Here is a 23,700-nt window from a genome sequence, read left to right as displayed (position 1 = left end):
AACCTCATGGCTCCTAGTCAGATTTGTTTCTGCTGCGCCACGATGGGAACTCCCAGACTAGGGACTGAATCAGAGCTTCAGCCTATGCCAGAGCCACAGCAACATGGGGTCCCAGCCATGTCTGCAGCCTACACAACAGCTCACGGCAGCACAGGATCCTTAACCAACTGTGAGGCCAAGGATTGAACCTGAATCCTCAATGGATACTAGTCGGATTCGTTTTCGCTGCACCATAATGGGAACTCCCAAAGTTTTACTTGCCTATGGACCTCTCTTTCCTAACTCCACAACAGAGCTGCCAGTTTTTCCTCAAAATCTCCTAGTGCAGTTGATGGCATTTCTGTCATCCAACCGCTCAGGCTAGAGACCCTGGCACCACCTTAGGGCCAGGGTTCCTTTCTTTCTTTTTTCTCCTTTCTCTTTTTTCTTTCTTGCTCATAGCCCACAGCCATTGAACACTGTCCACTGGGGGAGTTCCCATTGTGGCTCAGCAGGTTAAGAGCCCAACTAGTATCCATAAGGATGAGGGTTACATCCCTAGCTTCGCTCAGTGGGTTAAGGATCTGGCATTGCTGTGAGCTGTGGTGTAGGTCGCAGATGTGGCTTGGATCTGGTGTTGCTGTGGCTGTGTTATAGACTGGCAGCTGCAGCTCTGATTCCACCCCTAGCCTGGGAACTTCCATATGCTGCACCTGCAGCCCTAAAAAAAAAAAAAAAAAGACCCAAGCTAACTGGACCATATTCGGACCTCGCTGGATCCAGCTGCAAACGACAAAATTAATAGAAAAGTGCTCTATGTTGATGATGGTCATTTTTATCATTGTTAAAACACACTGAACTATCCACATAGAATGGGCCCATTTTATACTATATAAATTATATTTCTTTTTTTTTTTTTTTTTTGTCTTTTTGCCATTTCTTGGGCTGCTCCCCATGGCACATGGAGGTTCCCAGGCTAGGGGTCGAATCGGAGCTACAGCTGCCAGCCTACACCACAGCCACAGCAATATGGGATCCAAGCCATGTCTGCGACCTACACCACAGCTCACAGCAACACCGGATCCTCAACCCATTGAGCAAGGCCAGGGATCGAACCCACAACCGCATGGTTCCTAGTCATATTCGTTAACCACTGAGCCATGATGGGAACTCCTAATTTATATTTCTTAAAAAAAAAATTTTTTTTTGTCTTTTTGCCTTTTCTTGGGCTGCTCCCCGTGGCACATGGAGGTTCCCAGGCTGGGGGTCCAATCGGAGCTGTAGCCGCCGGCCTACGCCAGAGCCACAGCAACACGGGATCCAAGCTGCGTCTGCGACCTACAGCACAGCTCACGGGCCAGATCCTTAACCCACTGGGCCAGGCCAGGGATAGAACCCGCATCCTCATGGTGCCTAGTCGGGAACTCCCATATCAGTATTCTTGATTCGCTAATTGTATGGCACTATATATAGATGAGGGAACTGTAAGTCCGTTAAATTTCCACTTCCAGCAAAGATGGGGCAACAAGGACAGGATTTACCAAACCACCTCAAACAACTGAAAAAAAAAAAAAAACAGACAAAATATAAGAAAGACCAGTTTTTAAGATCTTGATCATCAGTCAGTGAAGGGCTGAGAAGAATGAAAGACGGAAAAAAACAAGGCGATCCTAGAGTTCCCTGGTGATTCAGTTGGTTAAGCATCCGGCATTGTCACTGCTGTGGCTCTGGTCACTGCTGTGGCCCACGTCCAGTCCCTGGCCTGGGAACGTCTGCATGCCCCGGGGTCAGAAACAAACAACAAACCAACAAGGCGAGTCCTCTAATTCTCCCAATTTACTGTCTAGAGAACTCCCCAATTTACGGGGGGAGACCAAGGTGGCTGGAGGTCCCAGGGCAGAATCTGAAAGGAGAGGGAACTGGAGGAGCTGCAGAGGGTCTCCCTCGGGCTTCATGTGGGTTCTGACCAAGGCAGGAACCTATGGACATTATCTAAAGCAGGGAAAGCACCACCAGAAGGAATTAGAACGAAGACTCCCCGGAGATCACACGGGACTGGGACCCCTCCAGCCAAAGTGGAAAGGCTCAGAATTCACGGAGGGCCTGGCGGGGATGAGGTAGGGTGTTCAGAAGGCTTTGGCTCAGGTAGTGAGGCAAATTTAGCTCTAGTTTCACTGCTGCCTTTGAGAGTTCTGTTGTGGCTCAGCAGATTAAGAACCCAACACAGTGTCCTTGAGGATTCAGGTTCGATGCCTGGCTTCGCTCAGTGGGTTAAGGATCCAGTGTTGCTGTGAGCTGTGGCGCTCGGATCCGCGTTGCTGTGGCTCTGGCGTAGGCCAGCGGCTACAGCTCTGATTGGACCCCTAGCCTGGGAACCTCCATATGCCATGGGTGCAGCCCTAGAAATGGCAAAAAGACAAAAAGACAAAAAAAAAAACAAAAAAACTGCAGCTGAGGCCTACACCACAACCAAGGCAACACCAGATACTTAACCACTGGGCAAGGCCAGGGATGGAACGCGCATCCTCACAGAGACAACATCGGGTTCTTAACCTGCTGAGCCACAACGGGAACTCCAAAACCCCAGTCTTTTCAATAAAAATACAGGCTAATTCCAAAATTCATGTGAAAATGTTATAGTCGCCTGTGAAATAACAAAGTATCTACGTTGGTCTCTGCCAGCATCTCCTGCCACAGAGTCCCTAAAACGCTTGTAATTTCCTAAGGGATAAGAACACTAGAGGAGTCAGTTTTGTCCTGCGACTTGGTCTTTGACCCTAGCTCCTGACAGAGAGCTCTGGGATCACTTGGAATTTTCTGGGTGATGGGAGTGTCCTCTGTTCCAGCAAGGGAACTCTTCTTGGTAGACACCTGGATAGCTCCAGGAGGGTGACGCTTCAGAAAGATCAAGCCAGGCTTACAAACTTGGAACTTGCAGCCCCTCCCAGCCTCTGGGAAGGTGAGAGGAGCTGGGGATTGAGTCAAAGCTCAATCATGCCTTTGTGATGCCCCCTCCATAAGTATCCCCAAATTATGGGGTTTGGAGAGCTTCAAGCTTGCTCAACACATTAAGATGCTGGAAGCTACAGCTGCCGGCCTACACCACAGGAACAGCAAGGCCAGACCTGAGCCGTGTCTGCGACCTACACCACAGCTCATGGCAACACCGGATCCTTAACCCACTGAGCGAGGTCAGAGATTGAACCCGCATCCTCATGGATCCTACTTGGGTTCGTTAACCACTGAGCCATGACGGGAACTCTTGTATCTCTTCATTTGGCTTTTTTTTTTTTTTTTTTTTTCTTTTTTTAGGGCCGCACCTGGAGCATATGGAAGTTCCCAGGTTAGGGGTCAAAGAGGAGCTACAGCTGCCGGTCTACACCACAGCCACAGCACCACTAGATCTGAGCCACGTCTGCAACCTATACCATAGCTCGTGGCAACACCGGATCCTGGACCCTCAGTGAGACCAGGGATGGAACCCGCATCCTCACGGATACTAGTCACCACTGAGCCTGCACCTGGCCTTTATCTGTGTTATTTATTCTATCCTTTATAATAACCCAGTAAATGTGTTTCTCTTAGATCTGTGACCCATGCTGGCAAACTGCTGAACCCAGGAGTTCCCACTGCAGCTCAACGGAAACAAACCCAAGTAGTATCCATGAGGATGTGGATTCGATCCCCGGTCCTGCTCAGTGGGTTAAGGATCCGGCGTTGCTGTGAGCTGCAGCATAGGTCGCAGACGAGGCTCGGATCCCCAGTTGCTGTGACCCCCTAGCCTGGGAACTTCCGCGTGCCTAGGCACGGCCCTAAAAAAAAAAGAATTTTTTAAAAATTTTGAACCCAAGAGGAGATTGTGGAAATCCCGACTTATAGCTTAAGGATCCAGCTTTGTCGCTGCTGTGGCCCAAGTTGCTGCTGTGGCGTGGTTGGGTTCAATCCCAACTTAGAGCCAGTTGGTCAGAAGTATAGGTGACAGCCTAGCACTTGAGATTGGTGTCTGAAGTGGGGACGGTCTTGTGGGACCGAACCCTTAACTCGTGGGATCAGATGCTCACTCCTGGTGGATGGTGTCAGAATTGAACTGCAGGACATCCGCTGGGGCTGAAGAATCACTTGGTGTGTGGAAAACCCACACATCTGGTGTTAGACATGAAATGCAGCGTGAGAAAAAAAGGAAGACAGGAGAGTTTTCCCCAGACAAAGCTGAAAGATGGAGGCAGTGCTGTAATTATGTAAGATGCTGCTGCGGAGGAAACTGGGCGAAGGGGACTGACCCTGCATTATCTTTGGAAGTTCCTGTGTAGCTGTATCAATTTCACTCCATGTTCGCCTCAAATGACCACTCAAGATAGATGCAGGCTCTGTGGGCATGAGTGGGCTTCTCCTGCACTGTCCAGTCCGCCTGCAGCACAAAAGATTGGGGGCCCTGCTAGAGACCTCCTGGAGGCTGTCTTATCTCACACCCGCTGTGGTCCACAGCCCGCACCACGGCTTTCCCACTGCTGGAAGCCTGCCGCTCCCCAGAGGAGCCTGGCTTGAAGGAAGCCCTGGTGACTCCATGGCCTCATCCTGCAGCTTCATCTCCTCCCCATCCCTTTATGAGCTGACTTCTTGTCTCCGAAAAGCCCAGGAGAGAGAGATCCACAGGCTGCAGACCCAGCAGAGGAGTGCAGGCTCCAGGACCAACCCCACAAGAGGCTATGGAATGTGTGGAGTCCCTCTAATTGAAAATGCTCGGAGTTCCCCTCGTGGCGCAGTGGTTAACAAATCCAACTAGGAAACATGAGGTTGTGGGTTCGATCCCTGGCCTCACTCAGTGGGTTAAGGATCCGGCATTGCCATGAGCTGTGGTGTAGGTCGCAGATGCGGCTGGGATCCCGAGTTGCTGGGGCTGTGGTGTAGGCTGGCGGCTACAGCTCTGATTAGACCCCTAGCCTGGGAACCTCCATATGCCGCAGGTGCGGCCCTAAAAAGGACAGAAATTCAAAAAAAAAAAAAAAAAAAAAAGGAAAGAAAGAAAATGCTCAACTCCCAGCCACTCCTGACCAGGTAACTCTGTCTCCCAATAACATACAGGGGCCAGAGGGAACCAGGAGCGCAGGAAGAGCTCAGCAGGGCTCTGCAGGAAAACGGAAATGTGCCAGAACCAGAGACACCGCAGACACAAGGCCCGCCGCAGAGCGAGCTGCAAAAAGGCCCCCGTTAGCCACACACTGGGTCTGTGCACTGCAAACCCCTAGTCACAGAGCATGGGAAATAGTCAAGGTCGTGCTGTCCCCATCTCGAGTTAGGGCTGAGATGGGCAGAGAACCGGCTCGCCCTTCCCTCTGGCTTCAGCCTCTGTGTCCTAAACTCACACTGAACTTCAGCACCTAGTTTTCCGGGGCCTGTCTCGCGCCTTGTCCTCTGATCCCCCTTTGCATTTCTTCTGGCCTGGTCCGACTGCTTTGCTTTGACCTTGACACCAGCTTTTCCTCTCTGGTCTGGGGGTCAGATGAATCCGATATTTGGATAATTTCAAAGCGCTTCCCACTGATTCCTTCAGCTGCAGCATTCCACGGCATGAGCAAATCCCCGTAAACTGTCGACCGTTCAAAACTTGTTAAACCAGTGTAACAAGCATTTGTACTGTCCCTTCTGTACAGTACAAACCACTTTATCCAAGTGACATGAGAAGGCCTGTACCTTTTTTGCTTAGATCCTCTCGAGGTGGGGTGGGAGTTTCAGGTGAAACTGAGGAAGGTCTGGGAGACCTCGGCCTTGACCTAGTGCCCTGAAGCTGACCTGCCTTAGCCGTGCTATGCGGGACAAGTAAGGATGGAGCAATACTTTCTTTTCCCCCTTTTTGGTCACACCTGCGGTATATGGAAGGTCCTGGGCCACGGAGCCAATCTGAGCAGCCCCAGTGGCAATGCTAGATCCTTAACCCAATGCGCCAGGAACTGAACTGGCAACGACACAGAGACTTGCTGGATCATTAAGCCACTGTGCCACAGCAGGAATAATGGGATGTGGGCACATCTGGTGATGGGAAAAAAAGACCAGTCATAGGCCTGACCTACACTGAGGGGCGGGAAATGTGAATTCCCGACTGGCTTCTTCTCCTTCCCCACGGAGCTGTCTCTGGGCCTCTGTGTCCCCGTGGCCATGGAAATGTTGAGAGGGTGAAGGGCCCGCTCCACCCTGAGAGCAGGTGTCGCCCTGCCAGGCTGCCTGGCAGTGTGCCCTCCTCCAAGGGGCTCTCAGTGTCAGAACTGGGATTCGTGATACAGAACAAATACATCCATTGCCAGCTGATGGCATGGGGGATATAGAGGCGGCCTACCCACCCCCCCTGATTTCTGTGGCTGCTGTGGCCACACATGGTCCCAACCCCCACGTTCTGGGTTAGGGTTAGGGTTCAGACACCCCTCTCCATGTAGCAAAGAGGGGCCCCCCTGTTGCCCCCACTCTGAGGGGTGCAGGAGATTCACAGCCTGGACCCTGCTTCTTTCTGGGGGTTGGAACAGGAGCCACAGTCTGGCTCTGGCCACGGGCCGTGGGGCCCCCGCCTGGCTCAGCCCCCCGCTCCCCTCCATGGGGTCTCACCCTTGTCAGGGCTCTGCTATTCAGAAATGGTTCTCCCACGTCCACACCAAGTCCCCTGCCTGGAATGCCCTGCCCAACAGATCCCCCAGCTCATCCTTCCTGGTCTAATTAAAGCCTCCTCCTGGCTCGTGACTGTGACTGTCCCCTGACGCAGGTCCCCAGCAGAGCCGATGCCTCAGCGTCAGCACTTGGCAGGCGGAGGCTGCGTCACAGCTATTTATAGGTGTCGTCAACTCCCTGTGAGGAGGCACTAACTCAATCCCCAAAAGCAAGTTCCAGAAATAATACCCTTGGGAGGGGAGAGAAGCAGCCTGGAAAAAAACAATGCTGTTGCCTTGGGTGGGGGGGGTGCGCCCTTCTACTTTTTACTTCATATATTTCATCACTTATAAAATTTATCGATATTACAAGGTTGTAAATATTATGACTTTTGGGGGGTTTTTTTTGGTCTTTTTGGGGTCGTACGCGCAGCATATGGAGGTTACCAGGCTAGGGGTTGAACCAGAGCTGTGGCTGCCAGCCTCGCCATAGCCACAGCCACAGCCGCACCAGATCCCAGCCATGTCTGCCACCTACACTGCAACGCCGTATCCTTAACTCGCTAAGCGAGGCCAGAGATCGAACCCACATCCTCATGGATCCTAGTCGGGTTCGTTAACCGCCAAGGCATGACGGGAACTCCTATAACCTTTTAACTTGTATAGCATAACAAAATCTTTAATAACTTTCTACATAATGTGTCACACATTTCTTAAATTTATTCCCAGGTATTTTATGGTTTGTGTTGCCACGTTAGCAGTTAGAAAGAAAAGGCAGGAGTTCCCATCGTGGCGCAGTGGTTAACGAATCCGACTAGGAACCATGAGGTTGCGGGTTCGGTCCCTGCCCTTGCTCAGTGGGTTAACGATCCGGCGTTGCCGTGAGCTGTGGTGTAGGTTGCAGACGCGGCTCGGATCCCACGTTGCTATGGCTCTGGCGTAGGCCGGTGGCTACAGCTCCAATTCGACCCCTAGCCTGGGAACCTCCATATGCCGCGGGAGCGGCCCAAGAAATAGCAACAACAACAACAACAAAAGACAAAAAGACAAAAGACAAAAGACCAAAAAAAAATAAAAATAAAAAAAAAGAAAAAGAAAAAGAAAAAGAAAAGGCAGGTCCGGATCTAAATGCTTGGATCCTGGGTTGCTGTGGCTGTGGTGTAGGCCAGCAGCTAAGGCTCCAATTGGACCCCTAGCCTGGGAACCTCCATATGCCGAGGGTGGGGCCCTAAAAAGACAAAAGACAAAAAAAAAAACAAGAATGAGGTAGGTCTTTTGTGCCAAAATAGATCTCTAAGAAAAAGTAAGTTGCAAAACAATATCTCTAGGAGTTCCCTGGATTCGGCTTTGTCACTACTGTGGTAGGAGTTTAATCCCTGGTCTGGGAACTGCCACATGTCATGGGTGTGGCCAAAAGTATATATATATCTTTAGTATAATACTTTTTATGAAAAAAAATCCCCAACTACTAAAATGATATATTTGTATCAAATGGTACATTTGCATATTGTATATACCATATATACACATACATCAAATGTGTGTGTATTTGTATATATGTGTGTGTATGTGTGTGGTGTGTATATTTATTTAATATATGTATGTTTGTGTATATACATATATGTAAACTGGAGTACGTGTATATATTCTGCACACTGATAAATGTATAACACCTAACAGAGTAACAGCAATTAGCTTTAGGCCTAGGATGGGAGGCAATGGTCCCAGGCCCTTTACCCCCTACTGTTTAAATATCGTAACAATAAAGCATTAGGTATTTCTAAATAAATAATAATATCACACACGCATCGGAGGGCGGAATCCAGAAGCTGGAGGTAAGAGAGGCAGTGTTCCAGGTAAGCCCGCGAGACACGCTTCTCCAACAAAGTGTAATTGGCTCTGGCCGCTGAATCCAGGTGGACACTTTGGTGGACAGTCCCTGGAAGCGTCACAATCTATAATTTTCAAAACTAAAAGCATGACTCTCAGTATAAAGCCTGTGTCGAAGATGACTTCACGCCTTAAGGAAGGTACCAACACGGTGGAAGAGCTGGTTCATAAAGAACCAGGAAGACGAGCATTTAGAGCCTCCAAAAAAAGGGCTGGAATGAGATGACTGAGTTACAGACAAACAGGCTGGTGACCGTCAGGGTCACATTCTCCACCTCCCAGAGTCACTGACATCATCTCACCAAGTTGGGACTGACAGTCAGAAATTCTAAATAAGTTTCTCTTAACTGAGGAGCAGTATTTAACCCCTTCTCAAAATGTTCTCTGCTGATCGTGAGTGTTCGCCGAGTTATTGGTCTGAACTGTCCACGCTGGTGGCAGCCCTCTGAGCTACCCCGATTCTGGGACCAGTGGTGCTCCTGTCTTTTTCTGTCTTTTTAGGGCCACACCCATGGCATATGGAGGTTCCCAGGCTAGGGGTCCAGTCGGAGCTGTAGCCACTGGCCTACACCAGAGCCACAGCAACGCTGGATCCTTAACCCACTGAGCAAGGCCAGGGGTCGAACCCAAGTCCTCGTGGATACTAGCTGGGTTGTTAACTGCTGAGCCACAATGGGAACTCTTGGTTCTCCTGTCTTGGGGGCCAAGCTGGGACCCAGGGACAGAAATGAGTCCACTCTCTCTCCAAGGTCAGGGAGCCCTGGGGAGCACTCTTTTTTTTTTTTTTTTTTTTTTTGTCTTTTTGTCTTTTGTTGTTGTTGTTGCTATTTCTTGGGCCGCTCCCGCGGCATATGGAGGTTCCCAGGCTAGAGGTCGAATCGGAGCTGTAGCCACCGGCCTACGCCAGAGCCACAGCAACGCGGGATCCGAGCCGCGTCTGCAACCTACACCACAGCTCACGGCAGCGCCAGATCGTTAACCCACTGAGCAAGGGCAGGGACCGAACCTGCAACCTCATGGTTCCTAGTTGGATTCGTTAGCCACTGCGCCATGAGGGGAACTCCTGGGGAGCACACTTACACCCCTGTCTTCAAGGAGGCTCAGGGCTGAGCTGAGACCTGAGGATAAACTAGAGTTTACCAGGACCACAGAGCAGGGTGACTGGGGTGAGCCTGGAGAATAATAAATCTAGAGAAGCCGGGGTTAACTCAGAAAGGCCCTGGATGGAACAGGACCAAAGATCGGTTGGTCAAAGTTCCTTGAAGGCAGATGACTGAGGCTCAGGGGAAGAGACAGGGGTACAGCAGAGAGTGGGGAGAGGCCCTGGCCTGGGGGGAGGATGCCGTAGGTAGAGGGAAGAGGGAAGTGGCCATTGGAGGAGGCAGAATCAGCAGGAGTTGAGGCCCCTGTGAGGCAGCAAGAGATGAACCTCAGGCTGTAAAAGCCAGGGCAGCAGTCCTGCCTCACCTGCCTGTATCCCCCAGACCTTTCCAGACTCGGAGATCGAGGCCTAGGCACCTGGTCCCTCCAAACACCATTTCCGCCCGGCGCCCCCAGGCCCCTGCCCAGATCTCGCTTCTGCGCCTTTGGATCAGGGACCCGCCTGGCACTATGCAAGCACCAAGCTGGGCCAAGACGGCAGGAAAAGCTCTTCTCCAAGACCAAGGCGGGCACAAACCAGGGAGTTCCCTCCAGCGAGACTCCTCCTTAGCCAATTCGGACACCGCCCCGGGCCTTGACACACCCACAAATGACAGATCAGGGAACCGCCCAGGGCGAAGGGACCAAGCAGTGAGGCTGCCCGTCTGTCCCCGAACAGGGTGTGGCCGGGAGGAGAGGCAGGGGCTTTTTCACAAGTCCAGGGACTCCCAGATGCCACCCGCCCCACCCCCGTCCCGGGCGGATGTTTACTAGGGCAGTCACATGAGGCGCCACGCGGACTGAGCCGCTGGATAGGAGCCGAAGAGGCGCCAGTCCCGGCCTGGCCTATCTCCCAGCCGAGAGGCCCCAGGGCAGGGTGGGGCGCGGAGGAGCGCAGGAAAGCCTCTCCCCTTCCCAGGGTCTGGATCTGGTCTTACCGATTGGGAAGCCCCAGGAGTCCGGGCTGGGGAGGGGAGTTAAGGGCAGGAAGGGGGTCTGGAAGGAACCTGGGACCTTCATGCTTTCATTGCTGGGGTTCAGGACAGGTGGGGTGGGGTCGTCAGGAGTGAGTGGAGGGGTAAGAAGGTCGGAGAGAGCCTGGGGAAAGCCTCTGGGGAGGGACGCGGCGGGGGGGGGGGGGGCGGGAGCCTGTGCTGGGGGGGTTGGGGAGAGGGAACGAGGGTCTACACTCTGGGCTCTCATCCTCCCCTAAGCAGCTTTCAAGCCCTTGCCGTGCCTCCGATGGTACTGGCACCCCAGGAAACTCAGGCCTCAGCCTCTCCCGCGTGGTCCTCCTCCCTTCCCGGACACACACAGGGCCAGCAGCCTTCCCTGGCACCCAGCCCCATCCACCGCGTGGCATCCGGCCCTTTCACATCCCCTCCAAAGCCCTCTCCGGCCCTGCCTTTTGGGCTGCGCCTGTCCTCTTCCTGTTCCACGGGGCGCTCTTACTCGCCCCTGTGCCTTTGCACACGCTGTTCCCTGCACCTGGACTGCCTTCTCTGCAACCGCTCTTCTCTCTGGGAGACTCCGGAGTCTCCTACCCAGATACAGAGCAGTCCCTTCCGGAACGCCTTCTCTACCACCAGCTCCACTCTAAGCCACTTTCCGGCCTCATCGGACCAGGAACCAAAGCGTGCGCGCTGGACTTGTCACTTGCACTTAAAGGGCTTTGAGGCGGGGAACCGCACAGGGCTGAGCGCGGAGTGGGCAGGTCCCTCGCCTCTGTGGGAATCAAGAGACACTGGGCGGGGTAGAGGGGGCACAGCGTGGGAGGGAAGGAGGAGTGTGGGGCTCTGGGCTCTGCCTGCCCCAGGTTGGGGCTGAGAAGTGGGGCGTCCGGAACTGCGAACCACCCTGGTGCTGGCGCCCCCTCCCCTCCCCGTCCTCCTCCAGCCGCTGGGGCGCGGGCGGCTGCCCAGGGGCTGTGCTCATTCGGCGGCGGAAACGCAAGAACCCCAATTGCGGCCCCCGCGCCCCGCCTCGCCTCCCTGGAGTCAGAGCTAGCGCCGCCGCCCTCCCGACGCCCGGCTTCTCCAGGCTGAGCTCCGCCGGAGGGAGGCGCAGGCGCTTTGCAGGTCTGGGGACCTGGGAGACAAGAGCGCCTGGACTAGATTAGCGGCTTCGGAGGCGCCGAGGGGTCTAGGTTCAAAGCGGTTAAGCACACAGTCCCAGCGAGTGTGGATTGCTTTGTTCAGATCTGACCCCCCCCCGCCCCCCCCAGGTGCAGGTTATTTTGGGTGAGCCTCACGCACTCTGGGATGGACCTCAGACCTCACCGCTCTAAGGTGGGGCCTCAGACAAGTGGCCATCCAGCAGATCCTTGGTTCCTCCCGGTAATAAGGCTCTCACTACCTATTACTACTAACAAAAGTTCTTAAATTATCACCCCCCTGGCTCATTTATTCATTCAGCAGATGTTTGCCAAGCACCTACTGTGTACTGGTTTAGATAAATATCCGTGACAAAAAACCAAGCCTTTTGGTTGATGCTCCAGGATTCTTCTGAGTGTGTGGGTTGCTTACTCCTGGAAGCCCTCCAAGCTCTGCCCTCTGCCTTAAGCCCAAGCCTGTCTTCTTTGCTCTAGTACCCCTAGCTTTCCCCTCATCAGCACTGATCACACCCCCACTTTCTTAACCCAGAAAAGGTGGAACCCCTTCTGGTTGGGACTTGACCAAGGCTTTTGCTGATGACTAGTTCACCAACCCCCAGTGAAAGCTGAATCCGGAGCTTTGAAAAATTCCCTCAGCTTCCAGCTCTCACTGGAGCGAGGCTGGTCCAGGGGAAACCCGGCTCCTGTGTGGCACAGCCCCGAGCGCAGGTATCATGGGCAAAGCAAGTGTGGTACGGGAAGCCAGGACTCCAGGAGCTGCCTGTCTGAGGTTAAGTCCAAAAGTCAGAAGCCCTGGAGCCCCACCTATGAAGAAGGAGATGGGCATGTGTTTTTGTTTTTTGGAGGTTTTTTTGTTTTTTTGTTTTTGTCCTTTTAGGGCTGCACCTGTGACATATGGAGGTTCCCAGGAGAGGGGTGGAATTGGAGCTGTAGCCCCTGGCCTACGCCACAGCCACAGCAACTCGGGATCCGAGCTGCATCTGCACCCCACACCACAGCTCACGGCAACACCAGATCCTTAACCCACTGAGCGAGGCCGGAGATCAAACCTGTACCCTCATGGATGCTAGTCAGATTTGTTTCTGCTGAGCCAGGACAGGAACTCCCGGGCATGTGTCTTAACACGGGTAGTGCTGAGAATGGGGGGAGGGGGGACAAGGAGAGCAGCTGCGTATCTCACACCTGTAAGCCCAGGGCAGATGGCCACACTGGAGCCTTCCCCATGGACTAAGGGGAAGGAACCCCTCTCTCCCGCCCTGGGCCTGGGATACAGCCCACTGCCCAGGTCACCGTCTCCTTGACCCTGACCTGCTCTCCACCCTTGTTCTTCTTTCTGGCTGGAATTCCCCACCCCCGCCCCTTCTGGAGGCCTGTTCATTCTCATGCGTCGATGCCGGCTGCTCACTTTCTTTGTCCACCCCATCGAAAATCGGTCCCCTCCCCAGTTCCCTTTACCCCACCAGCTTACTTTCTTCAGAACACTTCCACTGCTGCTCTTCACCAACGGTTGCCCGACTCCTCCACGAGAATACCAGCTCCATGAAGGCAGACACCTCGCCTTTCTCCTGCCTTATTTCTACCAACTGTGCCTTGTATGGAGGGTGTTTGATGAATGACTGAAATTCTGTTCCAGAATCATATTAAGAATGAAGCTAGAAGTCAGGAAAACCAGGTTCTGCTCTGCTAATAATTTTTAAATGTCTCTTTATGTTATTTTTTTTTACTTTTTTTTTTTTTTTTTGTATTTTCTAGGGTGGCACCCACGGCATATGGAAGTTCCCAGGCTAGGGGTCCAATTGGAGCTGTAGCTGCTGGCCTACACCACAGCCACAGCAGCTCGGGGTCCGAGCTGTGTCTGCGACCTACACCAGAGCTCACAACAACGCCGAATCCTCAACCCACTGAGTGAGGCCAGGGAACAAACCCACAACCTCATGGTTCCTTGTCGGATTCGTTAACCACTGAGCCACGCCGGGAACTCCTAAAGAGTTCTTTTACAGAAAGAGAAATGAAGTCCCTGGAGATCTGTGTGAACTGCTGACGGTCCCAGAAGGCAGTGGTGACAAGAGGAAGTAGACTCAAAAAGGGCCTGGGGGTCGCAGGGCTCTGGGCTTTGCTAAACATGTTGGTATCTCCCCGGACTCCAGCTGATAGGGCCATTGCCCTATGCTAACTTCAGTGGCAGCCAATTAAAGACATGTGGTAGGTGCACAGAGCTTTACAGGTGACAAGGAGCATTTGCCACCTTAGTCCAGTTGGAGCCTTATTCCAGCCCTCGATGCTAGGACGGGGGTCCTACAGTGAATATTCCATTTCATAGAAAGCAACCAGGCACAGATTAGTAAACAAAGCTCCAAGCAGAGGCTCAGAAATTCTAACTGCTCTGCAAGCTGAGGGAGGTCCCCCTCAAAAGAAGAAGTCAGGTCAGTGTAAAGGGGCCGCCGCCCTCTTTGCCTTTGGAAAAGTGCTTCAACCGCAAAGAAGTCAACCACGAACTCCAAGGAGAACAGAAAGGAAAGCAGTTGCTATGGCAACATCTCTGCCAGCCTATTTTCCATCTTCCTCTGGTTCAAAACAACAGCTTCCAGCAGGTTCCGGCTGGGGGTGGGGAGCTAACTCCAGCCCAGCAACTACCCTTGGCCAATCTCCTGCCAGATTTCAGTGGCAAGAGGAAGGTGGCAGCCAATGAAGAGGCCTGGAGCTTGTGTCATGGGCCTGAAGCCAGAGTGGAAGAACCACGGGCTAGCGCATGTGACCGTTTCCATGGTGACCTCAGCTAGCAACCGCAATGGTCCTGTTTATGAGCGCTGGAAAATTCCATCCAGCCTCTGGCCTGAGTGTGTTACCTTCCCTGCCTCCTTCCTGCGCCAAGGCAAAGATGAAGTCATCGCCACTGTCTAACCCCTTCCTGAGATGTGCCTGGCTCCAGTCAGATCTGGGGGAGGGGCAGGAAGGGGGCTGCGTGTGTAGGACAGGAAGGGGACGGGAAGGGAAGGCAGTGACAGCCACCTTTCTATGGCACATCATTTGAGCCAGCACTGTACTAAGTTCCTGACGTGGGAACTTAGCCCTGAGAAGGGGGTCCTGTTTCACTGAGGGGTAAACCTGATTCAGAGAAATGAAGTAACTTGCTACCGTCTCTGAGTATAGCCAGCAAGGGGAGGGATGAGCCCAGACTGACCGAGAGTGGGGCTCTCAAGCCCACGCTCACCACGGCCCCTCCAGAGTGCGTGAAGGGCTACAGAACCAGATGGGGTGGTGACAGGGACAGGGCGCCGGGGTGGGGGGAGAGCCACGGTCTTCTGGGGAGCTGGAGGAAGGTGACAGGTCAGCTGAGTGGAAGAACAGGAAGGAGACACCAGCTTGGCTCTGGGACACCCATGATGCCAGGCTGGGGCCGAGGGCTGGCAGGCGAGGCCAGACAGGCCCCAGCGAAGGCTGCGGACGGGACCCAGGGCCGAGTCCTCGTCACGCTGCCTCTGAATGGCCATGCTGGGATTCTGGCTGGGGTAGGGGGAGAGGGCAAGCCTATAAATGTTCCTGCCAGACTCCTGCCGGGGATGTGCTGGCTTGGGGACCATCAGCGAGTACCCAAGGTGAGCCTCTCAGAGTCCCCAGCACTGCTGGAGGCCACACAGGACCGACTGTGTGGATGCAGCTAAGCTCTGTGTATTGCTGCTCTGACTGAGGCAAGGCTATAGGAAGACATGGACAGTATTTTCAAGGATAAGTGGGAGTTCCTGTTGTGGTGCAGCAGAAACAAATCCAGCTAGGAACCATGAGGTTGCGGGTTCGATCCCGGCCTTGCTTAGTGGGTTAAGGATCTGATGTTGCCATGAGCTGTGGTGTGGGTCAGAGACACGACTCAGATCCCACATCACTGTGGCTGTGGCGTAGGCCAGCAGCTGTAGCTCCGATTAGGCCCCTCGCCTTGGAACCTCCATATGCTTCGGGTGTGGCCCTAAAAAGCAAAAAAAAAAAAAAAAAAAAAAAAGGGATAAGTGCCCAACAGCAATCCAAGCCATAGGCCTTAGCTCAGGGTAACAACAGATGAGTCAGTCACGCCTGAGGGAAGGGCGTGATCACAGGAGTGCTGGTGAGGTCACTGGAACCTGATGGCCGCAGGCGTCTGCAGAAAGACTGACCATTCATCGGGGAGGGCTTCCTGCAGGGGGAGAGGGGCCTCGAGGACCTGGCTCCTACAGGAGAGCTCCCACTGGCCGAGAGTCGGCCATGTCCTTGGGAAAGAGGTGGTGGCATGTCCCGTCGTGTGAACTAGGCATCTGGCAGCAGATGGGGCTGGAACAGAGGGGAACTGACTGAGGTTTCTGGCTGGGTTCGGGTGGACAGCAGATGACAAAGATCTGAATGAGGAAGGGTGACCCTTGGTGACCTCCATGCTTTCTAGCTCCCAGGTCTCTGTCTCTGCCTTGAGCCTCAGCTGAAGCGTCCTTGCTTTGGCAGAAGGGTCATGGAAATTTCCGCGCAGCTTCTTTCCCCAGGGCTGCTCTGGGCTCTGTGTTTTTCCCAGGCCCTGCCGAGTCTGAGTCTACGTGCATGTTCTCTGGGCAGGGGGCAGGCTGAAGTGGCCTGAGGCCGGTGCTGCCGTGGGACACTAGAGCTGGCCCCCCACCTGAGGGTGCCAGAAACCCTGCTCCTGCTCCTGGGGAAGGCAAAGGGGAGGAGAGACACCCCACTGGGCCACCCCCTTCACAGTTCTCCAGGGTCACAGGTCACTCCATGGGGCGGGGTGCAGGGCAGCAGGGCTGGAACAAGCCCAGGGCACCTAAATACTGGGGGGACGTCACTTCCCCAGAAATTACCGCAATGCTCTGTTTTCTCGGGGAGGGGGGGAGTGTTTTGAGTCTCTCTAGGAGCTCCCTAGCAGAAGTGACATCTGTGGGGAGCCGGGAAAGCACAGGAAGCTCGCACTTCCCTCTCCCCTCCCCTCACTTCCCTACTCTGGAAGCTCCACCCCCAGCCAGAGGAGCGATGGCCTCAGAGCTGTAAAGTCCCTGTCCCCAAGCGGAGCCAAACAATGGCTCTGTGGAGTTCCCACCCTTTGCCCACAGCTGGGACTTTCAGGATGTTGACACAGACCCACTTCTCCTGTGTCTGTGCTGGAGAGCCAGCCTGAGACTTCTCTGTCCCCACATTCAGCCTCCAGCAGAGGCAGCCCCTCCTCCCTGGCAACCTGCAGCCCTGGAGTCCCCTTGACCTTCCAGGGAGGGAGCAAGAGGAACAGGTCTGTGGTTTTTTGTTTTTGTTTTTGTCTTTTTGGAGCCACACCCGAGGGATATGGAGGTGCCCAGGCTAGGGGTCGAATTGGAGCTGTAGCTGCGGGCTTACGCCACAGCCACAGCAACGTGGGCTCCGATCCTACACCACAGCTCACCGCAACGCCGGATCCTTAACCCACTGAGCAAGGCCAGGAACTGAACCCCAGTCCTCATGGATGCTAGTCAGGTGCTTTAACCACTGCACCGCGATGGGAACTCCCAAGAGGAACATGTTAACAAACACATACTCATCCGGGAAAACACGGGTTGCGTTGTGACAAGCGGTAACTACGTGGTGGTGACGCGGGATGACGTTGCTGGTCTGAGAGGCCCTTTCCCAAGAGGGACGTGGTCAAGGCAGGATGGTGACAATGGTGTCATCCTAAGAGTGGGGAGGTTCATTCCATGCAGATGTGTCATTGAGGGTAAACAAGAGTCTAGACTCGGACACAGAGGACAAACTAGCAATTACCTCGGGGGGGGGGGGGGGAGCAGCAATATGTGGGTGGGGCAACAGGGTTATTATGGGATCACATGAGACCATGTGGGTGGAACTTTGGCTGCACCTATGGCTCGTGGAAGTTCTCAGGCCAGGGATCAAACCTGCGGCATAGCAGCAACCCCAGCCTCTGCAGTGGCAACACGGGAGCCTTAACCCGCTGAGCCACAAGAGAACTCCTAAAAATTATAAAGCACTATAGAATTCAAAGACTCTTTCATTCAATAAACATCGACTGAGCACGTACAAAATGTAAATAAAGAGGAACATGAATGCTTAAAAAGAGAAAAGAGGGGTTCCTGGGTGGCACAGCAGGTTAAGGATCTGGCGTTGTTACTGCTGTGGCTCGGGTCACTGATGTGGCGCAGGTTCAATCCCTGGCCCCAGGAACTTTCTCATGCCGCATATATGGACCAAACAAAAAGTAAAGAACACGAGCCCGGAAAGGGCTAGAGGTGCTGAGACAGAGAGGAGGAGACCTGTGTGGGGAGCCCAGAGAGCCTCAGGGAGAGCCGGACCTGTCTTCTTTCGTTGTCCCATGCCTCCCCCTCCCCCAATCCAGGCCTCCGTGACCCCTGTCCCAGGCTGGACAATGGACTCCAGTGCCCTCCCCTCTGTCACCTCTCCGAGCTCAGCCACCTTGCAAAGAGTAGCTACACAATACTTCCAAAGCCAGAGCCTCTCGAGCTCAGAAGTCATCCTTCTGTCCAAAGAGCAGAGTCCAAACTCCCTCTCCAGGTAACTCCCAGACCTCCCTCTATCTCCCCTTTGGCTTCCTCTGCTTCTAGTGAGTTCTTATCACCTAATGAGCTTTCAGGCCTTTTCTACCTCAATCACTGCAGGCCTCTACCGCATGCATGCGACCCTGAGAAAGAGCCCTGGGCTGAGGGCTTGTTTTTATCTGGCTGGTGCTGAGAAACAGACCTCAGGCAAAGTTCCTAGGACCTTGGTGACCTCTATCCTGATTACCAGGAGGAGCTGTGAAACTTTTTTTTTTTTTTTTTTTGTCTTTTGTCTTTTAAGGGACATACCGCAGCAGAGGGAGGCTCCCAGGCTAGAGATCGAATCAGAGCTGCAGCTGCCAGACTACACCACAACCACAACACCACCAGATCTGAGCCGCATCTCTGGCCTACACCACAGCTCATTGCAAGGCCGGATCCTTAACCCACTGATCAAGGCCAGGGATCAACCTCTCCTCCTCATGGCTACTAGTCGGGTTCGTAAACCACTGAGCCAAAAAGGAAACTCCTATGAGGAGCTGTGTTTCATGGGCACCATGCTGGGCATGCAGGGCTCACCCAAACATCCGCCTGGGACCTCAAGAGGGTACTGAACCGATCAGGGATCCAAGACTGTGGATGGGATTCCTTCAGGCTGTGTGGGAGGCCCACGCACAGGCCCAGAGGGTGATTAATGAGACGCCTCCCGCCTCCCGCAGTGAGTCCTGCAGTTGAGCGACAGGAGGCCTGAGCCTGGGCTCGCTCCCCTCCGCTCTGGAGGCTGGAGCTCCCTGGAAACCAAAGGCAGCCTTCTGGGCCACCCCCTTCCCTGCCCTGGTGGATCAGTCTGTCTAGAAGTTCCGCAGAGGGAAGCAGTTCCCCGTGTCAGTACAGCTCAGTGCCATCTCACGCCATCCTGCTGGGTGGTCATGTCGTGTCACGCTGAAAAGCATTTTATTCCTATCAAAGCATGACAGGACCAGTATCCATGAGGACGTGGGTTCAATCCCTTGCCTGAGTGGGTTAAAGATCCTGCATTGCCGTGCGAGCTGTGGTGTAGGTCGCAGATATGGCTCGGATCTGGTGTTGCTGTGTCTGTAGTGCAGGCCGGCAGCTACGGCTTCCGGAACGCGGGACACATCGTCCTTTGACAGCCCTCCCGGGCTGGGTTACCAGTCCCTCGTCACACTGCACTTACTGGGCATCTACTGCATGTGGTCTTTGCACTATTCTGCCTGATTTTTTACCCCCCCAACCCCACCCCTGCAACTCCTTCCCAGGCAGGAACCCTCTCCCAACCTGCCCCACTGCAACAACCAAGCCACAGCAGTGACAACAGTGACAATGCTGGATCCTTAACCTGCCAGGCCACCAGGGCACACCCCCTGCCTGGTTTTTAATTCTAAAAGAGATGCTATTCCAAATTATTCACTTAATCATTACTCAACACTTTTTTTTTTAGGGCCACACTCATGGCATATGGAGGTTCCCAGGCTAGGGGGTTGAATCAGAGCTGTAGCTGCGGGCCTACACCACAGCCACATCCACGCCAGATCCAAGCCGCATGTGGGATCTACACCACAGCTCACGGCAACGCCAGAGCCTTAACCCATGAGTGAGGGCCAAGGATCGAACCTGCATCCTCATAGATACTGGTCAGATTCATTTCCACTGAGCCACAATGCGAACTCCTCAACAGACACATTTTGAGCTCCTAGCGTGTGCCAGGCATGAGTGATGCTCAGACAGCCCACGCCTCAGTGTCCTCATCCGTCCAAGGGGTTAATGGCAGCATCTCTCTCACAGGCGGCGGGGGGAACTGAAGCGAGATGGTGTAGGGAACGCATATGGTGCAGGGCTCCACGGATGCCAGAGAAAATAGAGAGGGGGGCGGACTGCTGGGGAGGGAAGGAAGGTCTGGAAACACTGGGTGAAGCCAGTGCGGGGCCTGCAAAGCTCAGGAGCTGACGCAGCCGGTCTGGAGAGCTGCGATCCAGCCTCCTGTCATGCTGTCCTCCCACGTCCCCCGCGGCTCCAGCTGGGCCTCCACAGCCAGGCCTTCCGGGAAGCTCCACAAACAGGCTACAGGGCCCAGGGCCAAGGACATTGTGTGAGGAATAAACTAGAGAAGGGAGCTAGCAGCACTGAGGTCTTGGCCCGGGGGTGAGAAACCTCTTTTTCAAGATAATTTCGCCGAGTTGTCCCCCAGAAAGAGGATTCCACCTACGCAGAATCCTTCCGCTCCCTTGCTCCTTGGCCTAGGGACGTTCAGGGCCTGTGAGGGAAAGGCCTGGTGGTGGCCCAGGCCCCACAGCACTTTGGGGAAGGCCGATGACACAGCCTTTTGTAGTTTCTGTAACTTGTTTTTGCTAAAAGGACCCTCGGCCCTCTGAGAGGTAGGAGTGAGTCTGCAGGATTCCACTGGCAGCTTTCGCCCCTTCCCCAAGGACATTTTTAGCTGTCCCAAACCCTCTAGAAAACAACGCCCTCTCTTCTGCAGGATGGAGCTCAGAGCTGCTGCGTCATCGCCGGGTTTTTTCCCTGCCCGGGGAGTTGGCTGCTGTGGGGAGGAGGGAGCTGAACTCCGGTGCTGTCTTTGTTCCCGAGATCAGCTTCCAGCTTCGGAAAGTGGGCGGCAGGAGGGGGCTGGGAACTGCGCATTCCTTGAGTCTTTAGAAAACTAGAAAGTTCTTTCCGGGGGCACTCCTCTGGCCTTTTATCTATCTGCATTTCAAAACTGTCTCTGGCAAAGCAGGATTAGATAACTATCCCAAGAATAAAGATGAGGACAAAAGAGGCCTGAGGGGAGACCAGGTTTTGCTGAAGACGGGCCCAGACTGGCCTGGGAACCCTGGACCCAGAAAGGAAGGGCCTTAGAAACTCTTGACTAAGCCTGACTGGCCTTGCTCAGAAGGGAAGGAGGTGGAGCGGTTGCCAGCATTCTCTGGACGTTTCTGGCCTGAGTGACTCCGGAGGACTGGGATTTAGAATCTGGAGGCCTGATTCTAAATTTCTGCTGCTTTAGTCCTTTTCAGTGCCCCGGGGCCAGGAGACCTAAAATCCTGCTTCCTGCCCATCTCTTTGTCTACAGCATTTTATAGAATTGGCATCAACACTTCTTTCGTCCCATCCCCTTGTTTTATGCATAAGGAAATTGCCATTGAGAAGTTATTTGGGCTCCTGCCCAAGATCACAGGCTGTTTGTCAGGGGAGTAATTGCCAGAAACCAGAACCAAGGGCCTCCTATTTTTAGTGAGGGCTCTTCTGAGGGTGGGGTGGGTGCGGAGCACAAGATGACCCTCCAAAACGGACTAGCCCTCTTATACCTAGACCCTTGGGCCCAAATGAAGACTAGGTTTCAGAGTAAGGTAGAGAGGAATAAACAGGGGATTGAGAGCCGCTGCCTTAGGACCTGATGAAGTTAAAAGGCACATGGATGGAGGCCAGAGGAAAGCTGCCTTAAAGAAAACTTAGTTTTTTTGTTTTGTTTTTGTCTTTTCTAGGGCTGCTCCCATGGCATATGGAGGTTCCCAGGCTAGGGGTCGAATTGGAGCTGTAGCCGCCAGCCTACGCCACAGCCACAGCAACCCCGAGCCGCATCTTCGACCCACACAACAGCTCACGGCAACGCCGGATCCTTAACCCACTGAGCAAGGTCAGGGATCGAACCCTCAACTTCATGGTTCCTAGTCGGACTCGTTAACTACTGAGCCACGACGGGAACTCCAAGAAAACTTAGTTTTATGTTAAAGGGATCCTTAGCTCAAGAGAGTTGACAGAAGAACACTTAAGCAAGTGTATTATTTACCTTCTCACCAAAGAACATGGTGATTTTAGGCCATCTTGTTTAAACACATCTTTCAGGAAAAAAAGAGGCTTAGTATATCAGGAAGTAGAGGAAGGAATTAGAGCATTTTGGAGACAGCTAGACAGTTCTGAGAAGCAAGAGCTAGGAGAGATGAAGGCAGTAAATCTTTGGGCCTAGTGTCCATAACCTCTAAAATGTTTCTCACTTACCAACTGGGAAAACAAGAATATTTGTCTCTTGCTTTGGCAAGCCATCTCTCTGCACAAGAGACTTCTGAGTGCTGAGCTTCGTTCAAATCTCTTTCCCCAGATTCAGGGAGAATTAGCCAAGTGACATACAGCCGTTCTAACAGTATCATCCATGTGTAAGGCGGATGGAGACGACTGGTTTAGCTGCACTGACAATTATTTAAAGCACTTTAGGACTCTTAAAATTCATTTCAGCAGCTCCGCAGTGGGAGACAGATCTCAGATGACAGACAGGGGCTAGGTCCTCCCCCAGCCCTAGCAAAAACATCAGTTGTGGGGGCTGACAGAAGGACTGGGTGAGGGTGGGGTGGGAGGTAGCGGGGGAGAAAAAGAGGTGCAGTGAAGTTGAAATCCTCGATTCAAGAATAGGTTCAGGTACTAATTAGCTGTGTCTGGTTTTAGGCAAATCACAAACTCCCCAGGCCCCCAAATCCCCATCTGTAAAATGAGGTGACCCAACTCAGTGTTCCTCCTTCCAGCTGTAAAATTCTACTAAAAATTTTCCAGTCCCAGAGCAAACATCAAGACTGAGTCTGAAGGGAACCATCTGCATCTCAGTAATATTCCACTCTTCAGGGAGAAAGACTGATTAAACAAGAACAGCTCTGCCAGGGACCATTTAAAATAGCTGCTTGAACTGGCCCTGCTTTATTTATCGTGGCGGGGGACGGGTGAAGGTGGAAGGTTAACAGGAGACAGTACTCTCAATTGCCAGAGCCCCCCAGCCTGCTTCGAGATCCTTCCACAACCATTGCCAGCAGTTTTAAAAATACAGACCGGGGACTTTTTACAACTCCTATGTCGTTATTTAGTTGCCATCCTAACCAACCCCATGATACTCAACTCCATCTTCCCCTGCCGGTGTCACTGTCTAAACACACACCATCTCAGAGGTTCTGGAATAAAGGGTGGCTGTCCCCACCCTGTCCTGACCTCCACGCTCTAAACCATCGCAAGCCCTGGCGCTCTCCATGTTAGCTCACCACCACTGGATTGTTCTAGAAAAAAAAAAAAAAAGTGCCCAGGCAGCTGCAAGGTCTGAGACCCCTTTGAACATTCTAGACACTAAGATCTGGTGACATACACGCACTCAAGGGATGTTACGATAAACAGAATTTGATACCTCCAAGGGAATGACGTGCAGATTTTTCATTAACAGATGACTTTGCGACAATAAGGAGGAAACGACAAAGAACAGGAAAGGGGAAGAAAAAGACGACCCAGGCTGGAAAGGGAAAGAGGGCACAGGGCCTGCAAAGGAAGAGCTGCCCAAGAGCGGTCCGAGGGCGAAAGGGCAGCCCGGAAGGTCCTCCCGGGGACCAGGTCCGCCCTCCCCCACCCCTTTCCCCAGGACCGGCGGGGGCCCTGTGGGGGCGGGGCGCGCGTGCGC

The 23,700-nt window shown here is 53.4% G+C and overlaps 1 long non-coding RNA gene across 6 annotated transcripts in view; it reads right to left on the bottom strand.

Annotated features, from left to right (window-relative positions):
- The window catches only part of LOC102163816 (uncharacterized), a 37,910-nt gene that overhangs the window by 12,946 nt on the left and 1,264 nt on the right, over positions 1 to 23,700 (bottom strand). Inside the window, exon 1 of one of the 6 annotated variants that reach the window (XR_014836847.1) lies at positions 13,223 to 13,431. The exons of the other annotated variants lie outside the window; for them this stretch is intronic. This is a non-coding gene — a long non-coding RNA (uncharacterized LOC102163816). Of the gene's footprint in view, positions 1 to 13,222; positions 13,432 to 23,700 lie in introns of those variants that run through there. 6 annotated transcript variants of the gene reach the window in all.

The sequence above is a fragment of the Sus scrofa genome, chromosome 2 (genome assembly GCF_054392235.1).
Source record: "Sus scrofa isolate SSC_HxYL_T2T_F1_AM1 chromosome 2, Sscrofa_HxYL_maternal_Yorkshire_Landrace_v2.0, whole genome shotgun sequence".
NCBI classification, from domain to species: Eukaryota; Metazoa; Chordata; class Mammalia; order Artiodactyla; family Suidae; genus Sus; species Sus scrofa.
The sequence above is the reverse complement of the archived record's forward strand: the minus strand, read 5'-3'. Positions and strand labels throughout refer to the sequence as shown.